Raw genomic sequence first — 22,472 nt, forward strand, 5'->3', positions numbered from 1 at the left:
GAGATACTGCCTTGCTCAAGGCTATATGGTGAGCCATCAGTGGCTTAGGAGAATTTGAATCTGGGTTTCCCACATCAAAATCCAACAGTATCTCTACTGCGTGAATATTCCAAATGCTCCAGGCATGCAAAGTTTGTGTCTGTATTTTTTGAGGAGGGTGGGAGTGAGGGAAAACCATGTTTGAATTATTTCCGTCCCCTGAGCCCCGAAAAACCCCTTGCTGTTCAAAGAGATCTAGCATGCCAGGAAGAAATGGACTTCCTAGTCTTTCTGGTGCAGTATTTTCCTATGTGCTCAGGGAGTTTTTTGTGAGAAGGTAGTCTGTGCAGACTACCTTCCCACATCTGCACAGCCTGATGTCTCCAGTCCAAATATATGTGATATTGGTCTTCATGCTTCCATACAGGCAGAATAGAAATGTTCACCCATTGGCATGCAACATCTTCTGAGCAGTGTGTAAACAAATAATGATGTAACTGAGAGGCTGCACCACTTGGTTGGAAAAGATGATCTCATGAGTATCGACTAATTTGCCAGCCTTCAGCCTTCCTCTGTCTCCCTAATCAAAGGAAGCAGCTGGGAAGAGATGTGACATTTTAAACCTTCCACTGCCAAAATAGAATCTAGTGAATAACACTGGTTCGCTTTTGCAGTGGGGCAGAAAAATCATTTGAGGCTTTGAGAGTGTTTTGCATGCACTGCCTTCATTTTAGCACTGGCATTTCCCACTCTCACTTTTACCATGAAACCAGCTCCTGAAGAGCGGCATTGAAGACAGGACAAGCCTATTTGTGCTGACCACCGTTTTCCTTCTGCTGGAGATGGCTCCCTGCTTTGAGTCAAAACTAGACATTGTGTAGGTGCAATTAACCTGCACATTTTTAGATCCCAGAGTAATCATCACAGTCTCTTTGATGATGAGAGAGAGAATGGAAGAGCATTTGGCCATTTAACCTTCTCATTCAGAGGGCTTTATAGCGTCAGTGCTGGGCCATAGAGAGGCAACAACCATACAAAGTGGATACTATTGTTAAAAGTGAGCCAGTGGCTGGCCTGGATGAGTGGAGTCACTGTAGACCCCTAGGAGCATTTCATTGACTAGGAACACTGTAGTCTTTAGCCCTAATGCGACTCACCATGTGGAACAGCAGTATGCAGGTGTGTGGGTTCCTGATTTCTGACCCTGACAATCTCCCATTTCTTCGCTTCTCTCCTGATCAATGGGGAATTGGGGTAGAGGGTTCCTATTCAGCGAAATCCTCAGGTGCTTTCTTACGTGTTTTTCCTTGTAAGAGAATTTTGGGTATTGAATGGATCTTGTCTGAGCACTCAAGTTTTCATTGGGCTCATGAATTCTGTGATACATGCCAGGAGAGGCTGTAGTTTTATAGCACCTTGTCATTGAGGTGTGGAAACAGGTGCTGTATCTCTTGCTATCTTCCCTTCCCTATCCTCCCCACTACTATAGAGGCTGCAAGAACATAAATATAAGAAGAAAAGAAGAGCCTTGCTTAATCAGACCAAAGGTCGATATAGTCCAACATCCTCTTCTCATAGTGGCCAACCAGATCCCTATGGGATGACCGCAAACATAGGAGGCAACTCCTAGGGTCCAAGCTCCCTTTGGTCCCACCCACCCGCCAATAAAAGATTTGAGAGGGCTGGGCTTACGTGCCCCCCACAAGTTGGCACCCTGAGTTTAACAACACTCCTCTGCATGCATGCTTTGTCGGTACTTAATCAGCATGATAGAATCAACACAAATTAAAAACAAAACAGAATGTCTGTTGGTGTGAACAGAAAAGGCTGAAGTTGCTTCTCCTATGCAGATTCAAATACATGTGGCTGTGGACTGCTCTGGTCTAATTTGAATGGGGGGAAGTGGATTAACAGCTAAATAATGCTCAAATGTGGACACGCGCTCATTAGCTCCACCTTTTTTAAGGGCTGCATGCTTGTGCATTCCACACAATGTTACTTAAGAATCACTGAAATAATGTACATGCTTTTCAGAAGCAGTTAAAAAATATGAGTTGATTTTTTTCATCTGAATTTGCTGGATAGCTCTATCCAAGCAATTTCTCATTATGGACCATACACAACAACATTCCTTTGCTTAGCCAGCACTTCAGATGAGAGGAGGTATGCCTTCTTTTGTTCTGTTACCAATGGTAAGCAATATGACTGCCAAAACTCTGCCATCTCTCTACAGGAACATTCATCATACACACAAAAGTTTGTTTTTGCCTGTACGGCGCTATTTTCAGGGGCTGGAGGAAGAGTGCACTTGAATAAGTTCTTTACAATGTGATGCTTAGTCCTGTGTCATATCAGCAACGGGAGCCAATTCATACTTCCTCCTGTCACATGGCAACGCGAGTCAAATTTATTTGAATCCCTTTGCCAAGTTAAGCAAATGGTGTGCAGAGGTACAACGAGGCGTGCAGAATGCATTCTGTTGTTTCACAATGGGGACAGACCGCAGCTTGGTGTTAAGAGTACCTGCTTTACATGCAGAAAGTCTGGTGTTTCCATCTACGGCTGGGACTGGGAATTTCCCATGTCTGAAACCCTGGAGAGCCACTGTCAATCAGTGTGGATGACGCTAAGCTAGATGGAGCAATAGTCTCACTCAGTATTAGGTTGCTTTCTGCGCATTGCATTTCTTTAAACCTTTTATGTAGGATACAATTCTATGGTCATGTTCCTAGAGTAAATCCCATTGAGCTTAATGGGACTTATTTCTGTGTAGATTAATATTTACTAGTTTTGTTTTGTCTTAAGTTTTAACATAAGAATATAAGAGCCCTGCTGGATCAGGCCAAAGGCCCATCTAGTCCAACATCCTATGCCTATGAGGAGCCCCAAAGGGGGGACCTGTGCAAAGAACACTCTCTGCATTCAGAAGCATTCTGCCTCCAACAGTGGAAGTAAAACTTATCCACTGTAGCTAGTAGCCACTGATAGCCTAATCTCCATGAATTTGTTTAACCATCTTGTAAAGCCATTCAAATTGGTGGCTATCACCCTCTCCTGTATGGTACCAGGTGGCTGATGTGGTGTACTGTTTAACACTTAGTATGGCAAAGAATTCCAGCAACTCCTGCAGCCAAGTTGGTGCCAAATGTATCTGATTAACTTTTGACCACATCAACAAGGCCAAGAGCAGGGGCTTGTTGTCTGACCAGCCCAGGACCTCCATACACACTGCCTAGGCTTCTGCCCCAGGGAGGTAACTTTGGTGCTGCTAATGCAGCGGCCTGACTTCACCCCTGGAGGCACACGCCCATTGTCTTTTGAGACAGAGGGATACCAACAACAATGGGAAGGAGCAGTATGTCAGGTAAGCTGCATCAAGGATGGGGAAGCAGCTCCTTGCTTTGGGACTAAAGTAGGCAGACAAAAGGAAGCACATTGCTGCCTAAACTACTGAACGGGAGTAGATAAGTGGGAGGAAGGGAAAGGAGGGGGTTTACCAGGCTGGGCATATAATAAAACACTAGAACTGGTCACTCCAATGTTTTGTGCACCTTTCTTAGGAATCTCTGCAACTTGGTCTTCTGTAGCATCAGTCAGTCCATCACTTGGCCTGTATTTGGACCTGTGGGACAGAACAGCATCCTCCTAACAAAAGAGGAAACACTATCGTCCCTGAAAATAGAGAAAACCTCAGGAAACACCAGACTGATAGAAAGCCACGGGATCCCCCTATAGCCAGACCATGGGTCTCTTGCTCAAATACTTAAAGGCAACCTTGAGCCATCCTGTAAGAATAGCATTGTGGCATTAGTCCTAGAACTTAGAACTAATTGCCATGATTACTTGGTGTACTACTGATTTCCTGTTCTTGACCCCAGTGGCAGGTATGTGACACTCAACAGTGGGGCCATCTCTGTTGCCTTTATGGCGCTTATTGACTTCCCTTTTTTCAAGAAGCCTTTTAAGTGGAGATCTTTATCCTGCTCTGTCTTGATATTGGATTTGAAACTGTTTCTGCATGTGAAATTGCTTTTCATTGTTGTTTTTTTCAGAGAGAATTCTGTTTTTTTCATTGTTTTTAACTGTGAAATCGCTTCAAAACATTCAATAGGAAGGGATTCGTAAACGGGATCAAAATAAGATAAGTTAAATGCAAAAACGGATTCTATCCACGACTATCTCTCTGAAATAACTGCTTTTTTATATTCATGTCATGTATCGAACGCTCATGTTATGCTGCAGACATGGCATGATAAGAGTGTTTCTATGAGATCTGAAATTGCCTTTGTGGACTAAGCACTGTGGCCAGCTCTGAGTGTACCCTTGCCGGCTTTACTTTTTTTCCATCAATGCTGTGTCCCAATATTTGTATACAGTGGATGCTGTATAGTCTGTATAATCTTGACTAAAGTATGTGCCACATGTTTTATTATCTTCTTGTTATTCATTGAAATGTTTGCAATGTAGGAATGTGATGCTGATTATTATTAAATGCATATTAATTTTTTTCCTTAGGCATTACAATTTAATATGATTGATAGCTTATTTCAGCATTTTTAATTAATAGATAGTTTTGTTGGGGTTTGGCATTATTTCTTTTTTCATTTCCTTTTTTTGTAATTGTCAGGTGCCTTTTGACCGGCTGTCTATTGCAACGAAAAGTGTGGTGCAAACATAAAGAGGGAAATGAAATAAACATAGGCAAGTGACATTAACTGTCTTCAGATGATTGTGCCATGGTTGGCATGGGGATCCTATGGCCCCACAAGATGGATCATTTGACACATGGATTGGTTGGTAATGTGCCCCCTCCCAACACACGTGTGTGTGTGTGTGTGTATCCCCCTCCCACCATCCAGTCATATGGAAGGGCCACAGCTTAGTTGTTAGAGTAACTGCTTTGCATGGAGAAGATCCCTGGCTCAATTTCTGGCATCACCAAGTAGGTCTGGGAATATCTCCTGCCTGAAACCCTAGGTGGCTGCTGAGCTAGGTAGACCAGTCATCTGGTTCAGTATAAGGCAGCTTCCTATGTTCCTAACTATTGTTGTTGTTTAATCGTTTAGTCGTGTCCGACTCTTCGTGACCCCATGGACCAGAGCACGCCAGGCACTCCTGTCTTCCACGCAGTTTGGTCAAATTCATGCTGGTAGCTTCGAGAACACTGTCCAACCATCTCATCCTCTGTCGTCCCCTTCTCCTTGTGCCCTCAATCTTTCCCAACATCAGGGTCTTTTCCAGGGAGTCTTCTCTTCTCATGAGGTGGCCAAAGTACTGGAGCCTCAGCTTCACGATCTGTCCTTCCAGTGAGCACTCAGGGCTGATTTCCTTAAGAATGGAATGGTTTGATCTTCTTGCAGTCCATGGGACTCTCAAGAGTCTCCTCCAGCACCATAATTCAAAAGCATCAATTCTTCTCAGCCTTCTTTATGGTCCAGCTCTCACTTCCATACATCACTACTGGGAAAACCATAGCTTTTGGCTCCAATCCCAGATTGATTGACAGCCCTTTCTAGAAAAACAGATTCTCCATCCCTGTGCTGTCATATACAGTATATGGTCAAGATGGGGTTATTCTGTTCAGAAGTAAAACAGTTGCATCCCTGTGTGGTGGGCATTTCCATTTCTACTCAAGGAATATTCCTAAGTAATCTTACTATCTGATGATTCATCCAGTATTAACATTGACTGATTACTCTCCTGGCAAGAAACTAAATGCACAGTTCTGGAGAATGACTTGGGAGTCTGTCTGCAGGCCAGAGCAATCAGGTATCATTCGTGCTGTGTTTCCCACACTTGGGTCTCCAGCGCTTCTTGGACTACAACTCCTATCACCCCTAGCTAGCAGGACCAGTGGTCAGGGATGTTGGGAGTTGTAGGCCAACAATAGCTGAGAAACTCGGCATTAATGTATGTTCTGTTCCCTTTGGTAATATTGTAGAAGAGAAACTGGAAATAAATATGCCTCCTGGCCGCACTACTAGATATGTCAGTGATCTATAGAACAAGCATCCATAGTCTCTTGATCAAACAAAAATCCATCTTTCATTTGTGTTTGAACAAAGACCCCACTGTGTCCTTCCATTTTGTACAGCAGATACAGTAAATACTGAGCAGAAAGAGAAGAAAGAGGTTGCCCTTTTCTTCCAACACATTCCTTTAAAATTTTACTTATTTAATAGTGTTTAGTGCTTTAAAAAATTGTTGTTCTTCTTTCTAAACTTCTTTGTAATTGATGTGTAATTTCATAAACTTCTCATGTCTGTCTTCAGCCTTTTTTCCTGCTTTTTTACGTTAGCGTAACTTCAAAGCAAATCTGTGGCAAAAGATGAGTTTCTTACATGTATATAAGAAATATACATCAAACCTATATTTTGTAGACTAACAATGCGTAGTTCACTGTCCAGGTCAGTTTGACAACGTTTTTGATTTCCTTTATAGATGCAGCAAGCTGAGTAGATAAACAATGGATGGCAGCTTGCTACCAAAATAGATTTTCCCCAATAACACATTTGTTACCTTGTGTTGTGTAAATCCTAGTTGGCTCGAAGTTTAGCTCCATTTGATTCCTTTCAGAATGCTCTTTTTGCACAGTAGGTTTGGAAGTCATTACTTTTTTTGAAATTAGTTTTGAGTCAGAAGATGTATTCAGTGGGAGACTGAAAAGGGGAATCACACATGGAAGTATTTGGTAGAGGGGGTAATAACCCTTAAAAAAAATTAGTTATAATTTTCATTTATATACATTACAATAATTGTTCAACAAACATTCTGACATTTCAAACTTTGACTTCCTTCCTTCTCGTTCTTTGGTTCTTTGCATTTATTTCATCATTTCCTGCATACTCCAAATTATCTTAATTTATTCTTTTCTTCATCTATTCTCATATCTATCTCATATACCAGTACATTTTTGAAACTGCAAGTTTTTACAGTAATCCTGCCAATGTCTTGATCTCTTTACAGTTTGTTTGTAAATACTCAATAAAACATTTCCATTCCTTTCTAACGACTTTATTTTCTTGATTTCTTATTCTTCCAGTAATTTTCGCCATTTCTGCATACTCCATTAATTTGTGTAGCCATTCTTCTCTCGTCGGGACTTCTTCTTCTTCTTCTTTCCATTTTGGGGCAAATAACATTCTTGCAGCTGTAGTTGTATACATGAATAAACTTCTATACTGCTTAGGTGGTTCTGATCCCATAATTCCCAAGAGAAAAGCTTCTGGGTTTTTTTTTACAAATGTTATCTTAAACATCTTTTTCAATTCATTATATATCATTTCCCACTTTTATATTATATATCATTTAACCTCACTTCAAGACCACTACATATGAAAAATGGTACCTTCTTTCTTTTTACATTTCCAGCACTTATTCGATTTTGATTTATACATTTCCATATTGTCCGTTTCATATCCTTTTTAAACAAGTCATTCAAATAATGATCTTGTAACCATGTTGTTAACATCCCTGATAAATCTTTAAACTCTTTTAGTTTAAATTATCTACCCTCCTCTCTTAGCAAATTTCTGTCATGCAGTGGTACCTCGGGTTACATACGTTTCAGGTTACATACACTTCAGGTTACAGACTCCGTTAACCCAGAAATAGTGCTTCAGGTTAAGAACTTTGCTTCAGGATGAGAACAGAAATCGTGCTCCGGCGGTGCAGCAGCAGCAGGAGGCCCCATTAGCTAAAGTGGTGCTTCAGGTTAAGTACGGACCTCCGGAACGAATTAAGTACTTAACCCGAGGTACCACTATATTTTTCTTCTTCACTGCTATGACTTCCATAGGTGAAAGCCAAAGTGGTGTTTTGATCTCCAATAAATGTTTATATTTGTCCCATATGCTATACATTTCCCCCCCCCAATTATATGGTTTGCAAAACATTTATATACTTTCACCTTTTCATACCACAAATAAGTGTGCCAGCCAAAAATATTATCGTGAACTTCCAAATCTAAAATATGCAGATTCTTCAATAAAAACCATTCCTTCAACCAGCACAGACAAAATGCTTCATAATTTAATCTCATATCCAGCAGGGAGAAACCTCCTCTCTCTTTCGTATCTATCAGTATTTTATTCTCGTTTTTCTCCCTTGCCAGATATATTTAGAAATATCTTTTTGCCATTTATTAAAACAATCTGTCTTGCCAGTCACCGGTATTGGTTGAAACAAAAATAGCATTATTGGTAATACATTCGTTTTTATGGTCAACACTCTACCCAGCAGTGAAAATTTCATTCTGCCCCATATTTGCAAATTTCTTTGAACATCCTCCCAAGTTTTCAAATAGTTCTCTTTATACAAATTTATATTCTTTGCTATTATCCATACACCTAAATATTTACCCTTCTTTTCAATCTTTGGACCTGAAATATATTTTTAGTTGAGAAATAACCCTTCTGCCATAACAAGGCTGAAATAATTGGGGAAAGCTTTGGGGAAAGGGCTACTATATAAATACTCCTAATTCAGCTGAGTTTATATAATGTGACACTCCCAGGATAATATATTCATGCTGTATAACAGCAGGCATTCTGTTTTAAATATAACCACCTAGTTAGCATCTATAACATCTAGGGATGAATCCAGCAGCAGATTCATTGGCTGTCCACTATCTGGAATGCAAGCAATATTCCTGGGTATATTTTACTGTGTGATGTCCACATTCACTTATATATGGCTGTATTTATCCTTTTTGTTTTGCAAGAGACTGTATTTCAAGGTTGCATTGAGTCTCCTATGCCACAACCCCTAAATCCACAAATTCTTCTTTGTCTAACCATTCCAGCCATGACTGGTCCTTAAACATGCTTGCATGTCTGTGTGGGACAAGTTTCCTAAAGTGTTTTGCTTTTTTTTTTTTTTGTCAAAATACAAAAATACACATTCTCTATTCTCAGTGAAATGGAGCATTGCAGGATAATTTGATATGGATTATTCTTCTTGCTTTACTGGGCTGCTCAATTAAATACTCTTTGAGTCAGTGTAATAATGTTGCCTTTCACAGATGGTTTTGTTCAGCCATAGTGTCTTGTCTGGTCTATAGATTTTTTTTCTTATCTCCTTCTAAGTCTCGTATGTTTCCCACCATGCAGCAAATAGCAGCTTCACAGTATGTGGTTTTAATGGAGGGAAATGGCATGAGGGGAAAGGGTTAACCCTAGTCTTACAACTGCTTACAGAGCAGCTTTTTAAAACCCTGTTCTTTTGCATCTTTATTTTTCTCCTGCCTTTTCATTGCCATGATTCAAAACTGAAAGACTTGTTTTTCTTCAAGTTTTGTTTATTGGATAACTTTTTAGATCCTAATAAAACATTGATGGTACTAACCCCACGGGAGGTTTGGGTACAGCAAATTTATTCAGTTCATATTTCCTGACAACTGCAGGGATCTGATGTAAAATAAAATGCCTAAGACATATGTATCTGATTTTCTGATGTTCTGGAGTTCTGTCAATAGTGGTTTGGGTCATATTTCTTTGCTCCATCACTGATGCTCCCACAGAGTTCAAAGCTCATCGGTGTGTTTATATCCCCAAGCAGTGCCTGGTAGTGACTACCAGAGACTCGGGTGCATTTACACTAAATTTGAATGGGTTGGCACTGTGGCTTGGACATGTGCGTTGTTGAACTATTGAGCAGTCTCAAATTGTGCCTCTAGCTTTTTCCAGTGGGAAGCTTTTGTAGCAGTGGTTGGGCTAATTTCAAACTCCCTCTTCCAAAAGGTCCAAGAGATCAAGAGGCTTGAGGGAGAGAGAAAGAGGGAGAGGAGTCATGCTAGTTGTTGGGCAATACCTGTTTTTATTTTTGATATTTACACCAGCAATTCTTGTGAATAGACTGCAGGTTGGGCAGAAAGCCCACTCCGTATACTGGACCCAGAAAATCCTGTTGGCACCTCATAGCTCAGAGAAAGCACAGACAGCAACAACCAAAGTTTGGATTCCCCCTCCCCCTCTGAAATAAGCCTAAATTTGCATATATACAAATATGAATCGGCATAGTCAAATGTTGCGCCCCGTCTTTTTAATTAGCTAGCAATTGCTCCTGCTTTCAAGGTGGCACATCTCTTGGCTTCACCTTACAGTTTTCTGTAGAGGCATTCCTGGATTCCAGCAGACAAGCCTTTGCTTCCAGGCAGCCTCATGTTTTTTGTTTTTTTTTATAAGATATTTATTAAGATTTTTTAAAGTATTACAATAAAAATGAAAAAAATAACAAAAATACAAAATAAAAATAGTTAAAAACACACAGATTTTCCATTGCTTATTTTCCTTTAGCTTGTTTCCCGGACCTCCTCATACCTCCCTTTTTTGTATTCCACTTCAAATTGTTGGTTCAGCAAATACTTACCATTAGATTTTTACCTATTTATAACCCTTTTTTCATATTCTCTTAAAGCATTACAGCTGGAAACCACTTAATTTCTATCCAATATCATTCTAACATTCATTAATTTTACAATATTTCTGTAAATAGTCTTTGACAGGCAGCCTCATGTTTAGGCCAATTCCATTCTTTTAAAAGAAGTGACCAGCTGAGGAGTAAATCGTTTCGAGACTGAGATGCAAAGCATACAGTGGGGCAAGAGAGTAGGTCACTTTCAAGCTGGTCTCAGTCTGTTCCTGCCATCCTTAATAGACAGCTCCAGAGCAACCCTTTCTCTAGGTTACAATTGATGGACACATTCACCAGCCCTGTGTCCTCTGCTTTACATCTCAAATATCTTGGGGTTTGCCTTTGGAAGGAACTTGTTATGCGGAACTGGATGTGCACTTTTCGACTGGGTCTCTTGAAATTCAAATGTACCAACGCGGCATTACTATTCCATCTCACCCTGCTCCATCCATCACAGTCAGTCTCTTCCTTGTTCATGTTCTCCTGGGCCTTTACCGTTTTGTCCCTGAAATGGAAGATGTCTCATGTTTGCATGAAAAAAAAAAAGCTTGCATTTTAATTCAAAACCTCTCCCTCCCCCCATTTACTTGTTTATTTGTGTGTGTTTTTACTTCCACTGTTTATTTAACTTTATCCTCCTCCTCTCTTTTTCTTCCCTTTCAATATGTAATCATTTGGCTAAAGGTAACGTTAATTTTGGATAACTGAGTAACATGTTTGTTTCTTGAACATATGCCACTTAGGCCCACCCACTGTATTAGTCTTAGGCCCCTCACACCTTCAATCCAGGCCTGAGAGAAGGTTTTTTTGCAATGAGGGAGAATGTGGTGCACAAATGCCATTTTCGGCATCAGCCCATGTTTATCGTAGTGTATAGTTGTCCCTTTTATTTTTACATGGACCAATTTAGAAATAATAAGCTGTGTGGTAATGAGAGCCCAGGTAAGCTTGGGTTTGTTTGTTTGTTTGTTTGTTTGTTTGTTTAGGCTGCCATCTCCAAGCTGCCCATTCTGAATCATTAACTAAAGCCAGTTCTTCTCTAGAGTAAGTCATTTGAGGACAGAGGGTTAAATGTTTACTAGATCTCCAACCCTGTTTTAATAGGAAACATCCCTCTATAGCATTTCTATATATGTAGGCACTGACCATTCAGTTCCTGATGTGTTATTTATAGCAGCCTTCAGAAAGGATGGCACTTGAATTGGTTATGCTGAGAATGTGGATGAAGAATGCATATTGGAGATAGAGAAGGTGAAGGTGTGGATTTACAAGACAGTTGTCAGCCTTGCCACATAAGGCCCATTTTCTTTCCCATGTCACTTGTCTAAATTTATTCATTTTCATTATCACTGGAGGTTGCTTTTCCCCTCCTTGTGAAGTGACTCATGAGTCCACTGATGTCAATCATAGTCTTCCCACTAAAGAAAATGGATTTTGGAAAAGGTTTGTGGGTCGTGTTTGTTGCTAGCTCTCCCTTGGATTGAAATTTTGTGAATTATTAACAGTGGTTCCTTCTTGGACTTCATAGATGATTGACAGAATGTGGATTATGTACCCCAGTGAGTTGACAAATCATATATATGCAGCTTTCTTGATGCACATCATTAATGCAAACCCACAAGGTATCATGGAACAGGGTTGTTTCTTTCTTGCATGCTTAACTAATTTATTAACAAATATCTGAAATATTCCCTTCAGAGGGTGACTTTCCCATGACAGAACCAGGCTATTTATATACAAAAACAAAAGAAATGAGCCACCAAGATTTCTTCTTAATTTGTGCTTAGCGCCTATGAATTTGGTATAGATAGTCATAAAGGGAAATGCAATCTGTGTCTCATTTAAGATAGAAGTCAGTTTGGGGCATTATGGTATCTTTCATGCTCAGAGAGAATGTGGGTTTAGGAAATAAGCTGCTCAAGTTGTCAAACAGCTGCTGCGTGTGTGTGTGTTTAAGGATATTCATATATATATTTATTTTCATGTAAACTCCAGATTATTAAATACTTCCCTTATCTCTTCAGTGGGTGTAAACTTGGAAGGGACATTTTCTTGGACATGAGCACCAGGCTGGATTCCTGCAATGTGTTATACATGGGGCTGCCTTTGAAACTGTAGCTAGTCCAGAATTCAGCGACCAGATTATTGACTGGAAACAGGGGGTCTTGAACATATAATGTTCATGGCATGACTGCACTGGATGCCAATAGTTTCAATTTGAAGTGCTGGCTTTGACTTACAAAGCCTTATGTGGTTTCAGGACCCCAGTACAGTGGTACCTCAGGTTACATACGCTTCAGGTTACATACGCTTCAGGTTACAGACTCCACTAACCCAGAAATAGTGCTTCAGGTTAAGAACTTTGCTTCAGGATGAGAACAGAAATCGTGCTCTGGCGGCGCGGCAGCAGCAGGAGGCCCCATTAGCTAAAGTGGTGCTTCAGGTTAAGAACAGTTTCAGGTTAAGTACGGACCTCCGGAACGAATTAAGTACTTAACCTGAGGTACCACTGTACCTTGCCATTCCCTACATGAACCTATATGGACCCTACATTTATCATCTGTGCCCTCTCTGAGGGAAGTTGGCGGGTGACACAATAATAGGCCTTTTCAGCAGGGGCTCTCCCAGGTCCTGACACCATCGTTCTCATCAACGAAGGTCCTGGCACCATCATTATCAACTTTTAGGTGCCAGTCAAAAACGATCCTGTTTACCCAGGCATTTTGGTTCTTAATCAGGATATATGGTATGATGATACTTTTGCCTGTTTTGGTGTTCATCTTTTAGAAGTGTTGGAGTAGGATTATTCCCCAGGCTAATCCAAATTCTGTGCCAAGAACAAATGAATCCTGCAACCCATATGAGGTATGCAAATTAGGCAGATTTGCATATATGTTCTTATTTTGTGCATTTTATTCTAATTCTGCAACACATGGGTTGGACAAAGGACTTTTTAGAGCATGACAGTTTTATCATTTAAACCATGGCTAACCAACATGGGCCCCTCTAAATGTTGTTTGACTGCAACTCACATCATCCATGACCACTGACCATGCGGATGAGAGCTGAAGTCCAACAGCATCTGGAGGGCACCACATTGGCTCCCCCTTATGTGGAAACATTCCTTTTGCCCGTTCATTTTTCTGCCTCTTGTCATCTCACCAGACCTACCTATTTCCAGGCTTAATCTACGCATTTATTTAGACTGAAAAGCGACATCATATGGTGAACTTTTTCGAAATGTTGAGTTGTGCACACAACTTGCTTGCACAGAATCACATCGTATGCATAACCTTGCTTTTCACCCCCCCAAAAAAAAGATAAATTGAGGACAAAGGAGTAGAGGTGGACTTAGGGGAGCACAGACAGTTCACCCACAATGGGCTCCAAGCTGAGAGGGCGCTGCAGGAGGCGACACAACAGTGACTTAGAATCTAAGCTGAGAGGTGGTGTGCATGTGCCAAATTTTGGCATTGCACTGAAATTTCAGGTCCCAAAGTCTGCCACTGAAAGGAGGGTACTTCTTCATGCACAATGCATAATTAACTTAAATAATTTGCTGACAAAAGATGTGGTGGTGGCCTCAAGTTTAGATGGCTGAAAAAAGGGATAGGACAAATTCATGGACGATATGTTTCTCATGATAGCTAAGCAGAACCTCCTAGTGCAAGGGCAGTATGGCAGCCGGAGCGCCAGTTGCTCAGGAACAACAGCAGGAGTGGTCTCTTGCCTTCAGGTCCTGCTTATGGGCTTCCTAGAGGCATCCAGGTATGTACTTTGTGAAACAGGGTGCTGTATCCTTACATTCTTATGCAGAGATCCTTTAATATTGAACAATGGCACACTGTTGTGCCAGATGGGGAAAAGGTGGTGTTTAGCAGTCAGGCGTAAACGGTATGTAAACCAAATAGTAACAAAAACTGATGTGCTCTAGAGCAGTTTGACTTCCTGCGGAAAGGCAACGGGCATAGTTTTAACAGGCAACATGGGACCTAGATCACCAAATTGCAATGTCTAGGTAAGATGGATGGGAGAGAAGCCTTCCTTGATAGCTTTTTGAAAACACAGCCTTATCCTATTTGAATTCCCCCACTTCTTTCTCTGTCTCTGGAGAATGATTGCTGGTGATGCAGTTCAAAGTGAAAGCACTGGGGATCTCTTGGATGTTGGGAATAGCAAGACCTCTGCGAGAAATGCTGATTAATCTGAACGGGGGAATGATAACAAATGGAACCTGACTTTGACTTTTAAGAGGGCAATAAGTCGTTGGGGGGCTTCCTTAATGTGCCCTGGGATGCCAATGACTAGCAGCTGTTTAGATCTCATTTCCCTTCTGGTCTAACTGCGTTCTCATCAGCAGCACATTAAGCAGAAACGTACAACTTGGGTCTTATGAACAGAAGGGAGCTTTCCCAGCATATCTGGCTCAACAGAATGCTCGCAAATGGCAGAAAACTTGGTTTCTAACATCTGTTGGCATCTTTGCTGGGCACAGCCAGCTGTTGAGGCAGAATATTTCGTGTGCTGAAAAAATGAATAAAAGGAAAAAACAATGAAATCCTTAAGCTCACAAGAGCCTTGCCATTTCACACATGTGAAAAAGTGTTCACTCATTTCTGCAAAACCATTCAAATGTTTCAAAAATAGATTTGAGTTATTTTTAAAAATTAGCACAATGTCAATTTCAGTTGCGCTATTGTGTCTGTTTTGTGCACAGATGTCTGACGGATGGTGGAAGTATCTGCTGCTCTGCCAAAGGAAAATGTTACAAGCTTCTGGGATATAGAAAGCCAGAAAACAAATCCACTTTTTAAAAAAAGAAGAAGAAGGGGGGACTTTATTTTGACTTTGAGGAGCAGTGTTTTGATGGTCTCAGCCAAACCTTGTGAAAATGCTGTTGCCTTGTAAGTGTCCTTAATTCCTCTGAGGGTAACTGAAGTTGGATATGTAAGTAAATATGTAAAACAGGCTCATGTTGTGTTTCTGGCTCTTGCGTTGTCTGTGAATGCTCAGCGCAAAGAAATAATGTGAATAACTGATGGCTGCTCCAGGAATTCCTTTTACAGGTCCCTCCCGGCCACTTGCTCAGGCTGACAGCATGTTGCCACTACCCTGCGTGGTAGCCAGGGGTGCCAAGTTGAATAAAATATGCGTGTGGGTGTGTCAGGTAAGCCCTGCCCTGTGTAATCGATCACAAGACATGGCACACTATTTGAATAGTAATGCCCATGAACTTGGGAGTGGGAGACGGCCCCCTCAAATATTTTATTGGGGTCTGAAGGGACCTTGGTCCCTCGGAGTTGGCTCCTATGATGGGAGCTCAGTTGCTGTGATGGGCAACAAAAAGCCAATAACTCTGTGTGCATTTGGTTTTAGCAGGATATTTGCAGCGCCATGCTGAAACCGCCAGGTGTGCACCTTCAGTATGAGCCAAGCAGAATACCATGCAAATGGGCATTCAGATAACTTTGGATGCGCCTCCTCCCCAACCAAATGCAAGTTAACAATGTGTGGGCTGAGTCGGTGCCTATGGCAAAATGAATATGTGGTTGATTCATTCATTGTCTCTGTAAACCCCAGACCTTAATTCCCCTCTTCCCAATTCAAATTTGCAAAAGGAGCCTTGTGTGAAAGATGAAAGGCAGCAACAAATGGGTTAAAACAGAGGACTCGGAATGTGGATTTGCTTCCTGAAATAGAAAGGACTTACAGTGTCGTGCACTAGAGGTGCTCTTTTCTGGCTGAGGTCAGATATGCTTAATGAGAGCACACAAGGGCAGATGCCCATGGAGAGATGAAAGTGTGCTGACATGAAGCGGGTAGCTATCCAGGGAAGGATAGCAAAAAGGCAGAGGCCGGCCCTAGTGGGGAGCAGGTGGAGTGAGGCAAGGGGGAGCCCATAAAAATGATTCAAGCCCATGAAGTCAGTATTCCAAAGAGCTGCCATTGGTACAAATGGCTTCATCCCATATCCTGGGAAATGTGCAGTTTGAGTCCATCTGTGGTCAGCAAACTGGAAGCTAGAAAGCTGTTAACAGAACTGGGAAATGTTTAATACAACATAAGAAAAAATATAAAAAACAAAGACTCTGGAAAAAAACACCAGTGGCTTCACAGATAACCTTTAACTGTGCTTATTCATTTAGAGAACCTTAAACAGAAAGGGTTGGGGTATGTTTGTGCAGGAGCTTGACTTGACAGTGGTTGTCCTTTGGGTCTGCTAGCTGCAGCTATGTAATAAACAAATCACCGAGCCAGACTCAAAAACAAAATATAAGCTACCTACCCCTCCCCGCAAATGTACAAAAAAACCAAGCCATACATTTTCACAATACTTTCATGGAAAATGTTATTGTTAATGATTAACTTTCTGAAACATTTAGCAGTACGTCAGCTTTAAAGGCAAATGACTTAGGACTTATTCTGATCTTGTTTGTATTGAGACATATTTAGAACAACCTGTCCAGAAGACAATCGGATCACAATCGGGGCAGTGAGTTTAGGATGACTTCTAATTCTGTTTGCAGTTGAAAGAGCAAGTCATACAGTTTAATTGCTCAATGTTGGTATCATGCAACATGACTGGATGGGTGTATTCCCTCTTCTTCTAAAAGGGTAACTTCTGCAAACTTTGCAACAAATATATGAACAAATGACCCATATAATTCTGAAGTGAACTGCTCCATGCTCCAAGATATAGGATAGACTGTGATGTCTTGATCAATTATGCACCATCCTGAGGGTGAGATACAAATGGGATATTGCTGGCACCTGTATGTCTTGAGAGACATTGGAGTGTGTCTCCAGGGGTGCAATCTAAACCACTGGAGAATCACAGCGCCTGCTGTGACTGCAGAGAGTGACAAGACTCACCTCTTGGCCTTGCTGGTGTGGTCCAAAGCAAGGAAGAGCAATACATTTTGCACCAACTTGGCTGCAGGTGTTGCCAAAAGGAGGCGTACGCCTTCCAGCTGTCTTAGGGACTCTACACCTGATTTGTGTAAGGTTTACTCCTGAGTCTTTTCTTCTCCCAAAGATGTCCTGCAAGGCAGCATCCCAACAAATGGGATAAAGACATAACTAATAATTCTTGACCAAAGGTTATAGGAATGCCACTTGCTCTTGGTCACATAGTAATGGTAAGGTGATGGTGTGATTACTACAGCTTCTGGGCTAGTCAAAAGGGTTAGCCTGCCATTTCAAGAACCCCTAGACCCTTTGCTGATGCACATTACCCACTTCATTGCTATGACTCTTGAAATCTGGCATGATAAGTAGATAGCATGTCATGCCCTGAGGGAGAGGATTTCCAGGAGGAGTCCTGCCCCTGTAAATATTTAATAGAGATTTCATCTTGTAACTCTTGTCTGCTCACTTGCATATTCTGACTTCTTGTCCCTGAATGGTTGGTTAGCAGCTACCTCCCTAATTATTGAACCTTCAGCTCTACTTGTATGTTCTTTGCTGTGTCTTGGGGACGGGGGTGTCCTTGCCGTCATTGCAAGGAAATTGCATCTAGGAATAACAGTGAAACGTTAGACAAATTAAATATAGGCAGCTTTATGTGTCTGTAGCAAGGGGAAGTAAAGCATCAGTAGCATAACACTGCTATTTGGACCAAGTGAAAGTTACACCGTAGTGAACTACTATTGGAGTTTCAGAGAGTGAGCCAAAGAAGGGGGACAGGAGCAATTAAAGAGGTCTTGCTGAGAAAAAGGGCCTGGCGGAGGTCCATCTGCAGTGTATAACATATTAGGTTTCCACTTGAGAGGCCCTTGAGGATTGGGATGCAAACCCCCTCCCTCCCATATAAATATATCCTTTGCAGCCAAACCTCATAAACCAGGCACCTCAATTTTATGTGAAAATTGCTAACCACAGAGACACCAGGTTATTTATGGAGAAGGTTTTCTTGGCTTGTGTTTAGAATAGAGCTGTGTTGTGCATTTTAGCCATCTTGGGTTTGTGCTTAGAAAAACAAACCCAGATGTCTCTGTTTAGTGACCACAAAGAGGCAGAACTAGACACTTTAATGAGGAGAGCCTCTTGTTCCCCTTCTGTGGTCAGTTGGGGGTTATGCGTGCAGGGGATACTGAAAGGAGGAAACTGGCAGATTGGACAGGTTGTGTGTGCTTTACAGCACCTGCTGATAGATCCCTGCAAGTGCATGCCAAACAATTTTATTATGTCTCTTCCCCCCCCCCCCCAAAAAAAGCTGGGCATTTGCAGAGGAGAATGGGCAGGCATGGGAGGGGTTCATTCCTCATCTCACCTGACAATCCTGCCCTGCAAGTGCCTCTCACTCCTGCATAAATCTTTACCTTGGCAAAATTTGGGGTTGGCAATATAATGTCCTGTTCTGCCCTTAGAAGAAGGGCCCTGCCAGAAAATGCATTCTAGGTGGTCCGTCTATTGTGACCTATCGTTATATTTTAATGAGAGACATCATGAGAGGTAACTCTGCCTCTAGGGTAGTTTTGTGCCAATTTCTCTGCCTTCACTTTTTTTAAAAAAACAAGTCTTAAAGGGAATAATTATTTCAAACATATTTAAAAGTTTAAATAACTATATGACACAGCAATGTATTTCTTTCTTTTCTTTTTTACTGGCTTATGGACCATACAATATGCCACAAATATTGGCAGCTCTCAGCGCTAACTCTGATTTGCATGTACACAGGGTGCTTGTCTGCTCCAGTCCCCAGCTTGACAGGCAACTATCTCTCTCCTCTTCATCTGTTTTTTCCTTCTTGAAGTGGCTCAAAGGGAAAGGTATGAGTGTGGGAAGATGCAGGAAACAGCGGTGGCAATGGATAGCATCTCTCAGGTGTTCAGATTAGCAGAGCGGGCCCCTCTTGGTAGTTCCACTGCCCTCAGAAGCTTGGGGATGGTGGTGGCTTGGAAGAGGGCAGTCTCTGTGGCAGCCCCCAAATTATGGGACTCCCTCCCCACAGAGGTGCATCTGGCACTTTCAGTATACAGCTCTCACATAGCCTCCAACAATTGTGGTGCAATCTACACACATATGAAAAACACTGTGAAAATACTTTTTGAAAAAACATTTTGAAAAATATATTGAATTTGCCGTAGCTTATCATCGCCATCTAGTGTCAAATTTGTATATTGCACTTTGCAACATACCGGTACTTAAAACATTTTGTTCGCAGCTGTATAGCTGAGTCCTGATGAGTTGGATATTTTTCGGACCCACCTTATTCTTGTGATAGGATTTGCTTTCAATTGTTTTTAAAGTACAGTAGTACCTCGGGTTAAGAACTTAATTCGTTCCAGAGGTCCGTTCTTAACCTGAAACTGTTCTTAACCTGAGGTACCACTTTAGGTAATGGGGCCTCCCGCTGCCACCACACTGGCGCTGCATGATTTCTGTTCTCATCCTGAAGCAAAGTTCTTAACCCAAGGTACTATTTCTGGGTTAGCCGAGTCTGTAACCTGAAGCGTCTGTAACCTGAAGCGTCTGTAACCTGAAGCGTCTGTAACCCAAGGTACCACTGTATTTAAAATGGTTGTGACTTGCCCTGGGACCTTCGGGTGAAGGGCAGGTTATTAATAATCATGATTATAATAATAAGGTGGGGGATAGCCGCAGAATTCTTCAGCAAAGCTACTTACTTGCTAGACTTAAATGAGTCAGGGGAAAGTGACTATTTGATGGGTTTTTCTTTTCATTCTCCTATGGCAATGCTTTCTCGACAGTTCCCTCTTTCCCCCCTGAGGTATAATCTGAAATCTAGTCTTCTTCAGACCTTGGTAAAATATGCTCAAGGGAAGCCTTCAAAAGAAAAATTCCCCACAGGAGAATGACAAGGAGTGGGGGGAATCATCACATGATTTTTGTTTCTTGTCATCAGTTAATGAAACTCGCTTTTCTGATTCCAAGATACCCAGTCGTCATCACTTCAGATTTCTGTCCTAGAAAATCTAGATAGGTTACTGTAACCCTCTCTGTAGCCAAGAGGATTCCTGCTGGTTGAATATTACAAAGTTTGAAAGAGAGGGAGACGGGAGAAGTAAGACGGCAAGTTACAATGCATGAGTGTCAGAACACAGCAGTAGTGGCCTCTTGAAAGGTCACTTCACTAATTTAAAGGAGACATTAGCTGCTGCTTAAGGGAATGACCTGAGAAGGTTGTGTGTGTGCAAAATGACAGAAAGAGCCAAACTGTTCTGTGAGTGAGAGGGTGCACGGAGGGAAGTAGTAAATGAGGAATAGGGATAAATTTATCTCCATGGTGATTTGTTTTTCTTCTAACAAAACCCAAACAACTCTCAGGAAAGTGATAGAAGCCAGCTTCCCCTGCTCAAAAGTGGGAACTTTTCTGAGCTGGGAGCAATAATTATGGCCTAGCTTTGGAAAAAGAACAAAGGGTGCAGAGTTTTCTAGCTCAATTTAGAGGTTACATAAATGGCAGTATAAATTACCCATCATTAAGTGGAAGTATAAATTACGTGCCAAAGGGCTGAAAGATGGAGGGGACGTTGCATGAGAAGCAGCTGAGAGGGAAGGTCTGTGATGCAGTTGTAAGAAAGTTGAAACCTGTACATTTACAATTGCCTTTTAACTGACTTCTCTGCTGTACTGATGCTGCTTTTTGGTGCTTGCTAGGAAAAAGTGGGACAAAGCTGTCTGGTTCTTCTTATTTCAAAGGCGCCTTTCATGATTTATAGCAGGGTCTAAAAATGTGCCTGATTTACAGGAGGATAATCATTGATTGTCCAGATCTATATGAATAAACCCAGAACATGGAAGCCAAGTTAGGGTAGTGCTAGGGCTAGATTAAAGAGCCTATGGCTCTTGGCAGAATCATTTTATGGAATGCCACTTGTTTTTGACCCATTAACTACACCTGTCTTTGCCAGCATTCACACACGGAGGTTTGCTCACCAATTAAATTTCCGCCTTTTAGAGTGGAAAACCTCTTAGGTAGTTAATTATACCCTAAACAAGGTTTCCAATTCGGCTGTTGTTGTGCTATTTATGCAGCTTTATGGTTAATTTAGTTTGCAACACTATAGATTTGTTGGTGGAAAAATGCATATTTGCTTATCAGAAACCTGGCTGAGTGAGAAGGAAATCCTTGGCTCAGTCTCATATAAGCTATGAATTTATTAAATAGCGGAAGCTGCTATTTTCTCTGCCCCGAGCTCCCAAATGCAATAAGGGGGTTATAATACTGACTGGCCATTAAACCTTTTTTGTTGTATTCAGGCACAGAAAATTCACTGTTCACCATCACAACTTAGCTTCCATACTTTCCTCTCCTTTTCTTCCCTCAGACATTGAGAAATCCTGCCGCAGACTTGTGTTTGAAGCCTCTTCAGAGAGTTGTATAAACTCACTGTATCCCCATTCCCTGTGTGGAGCCTGATTTAATATCCGAAGTTCAACGAACATTATGGCCCTCTTGCTCCTGTCCATGAATGCCATAAACCATGAGGCCTGGTGCATTTGTACCCTTGTACATCTCACCACTAGTGGCCCTGGACCTACCTTACATGGTTGTTGTAAGGGTTACTTTGATAATGCATGGAAAGCACTTTGCGCACTCTAAACAAGTACTATATAAATGAAATCAATGCCTATTGGTTCAGTATCTGTGACAACATACACATTCAAAATATTTCAAAATAAAAATTGCAATTTGGTTGCAACTTACCTGTCATTTGATTAAAGCCCACCAACAAGACTTCTTCTTCTTCTTCTTCTTCTTCTTCTTCTTCTTCTTCTTCTTCTTCTTCTTCTTCGTGATGTTGTTATTGTTTTATTAACTGCCCTTAACCCTAAGGTCTCAATGCAGGTTACAACAATTAAAAATGAAAGATTGAAACCAATTTTTAAAAACTTACCGTTATATATTAAAAAACACAATATAAAAAAGTAATAAAAACAAAAACATCTTTTGAAAAGTTATGACAATTTATAAAAATGCTTCTATTTTGATTTCAAATCTTTCTTCAGTAGAAATATTTCTGGGCCTTTTCTGAAAATATGGAATGGTTGTTGTGATATGTATTCAGGCGTTCATATGTCCCACTTGAGTCATTAGCTTCATTCTCCAAAGC

At 41.3% G+C, this 22,472-nt stretch overlaps 1 long non-coding RNA gene across 3 annotated transcripts in view; it reads left to right on the top strand.

Annotated features, from left to right (window-relative positions):
• Positions 1 to 22,078, top strand: part of LOC310746171 — a 31,370-nt gene extending 9,292 nt beyond the window's left edge. For 2 of the 3 annotated variants that reach the window (XR_014540502.1, XR_014540504.1), the window contains exons 2-5: positions 4,607 to 4,680; positions 11,921 to 12,014; positions 13,180 to 13,257; positions 21,687 to 22,078. This is a non-coding gene — a long non-coding RNA (uncharacterized lncRNA). The remainder of the gene's footprint in view (positions 1 to 4,606; positions 4,681 to 11,920; positions 12,015 to 13,179; positions 13,258 to 21,686) is intronic. The other variant, XR_014540503.1, reaches the window with a different exon arrangement.
• Positions 22,079 to 22,472: the final 394 nt, after the last annotated feature.

This window comes from Podarcis filfolensis (assembly GCF_964270895.1).
Source record: "Podarcis filfolensis genome assembly, chromosome: 1".
Lineage (NCBI taxonomy): Eukaryota > Metazoa > Chordata > Lepidosauria > Squamata > Lacertidae > Podarcis > Podarcis filfolensis.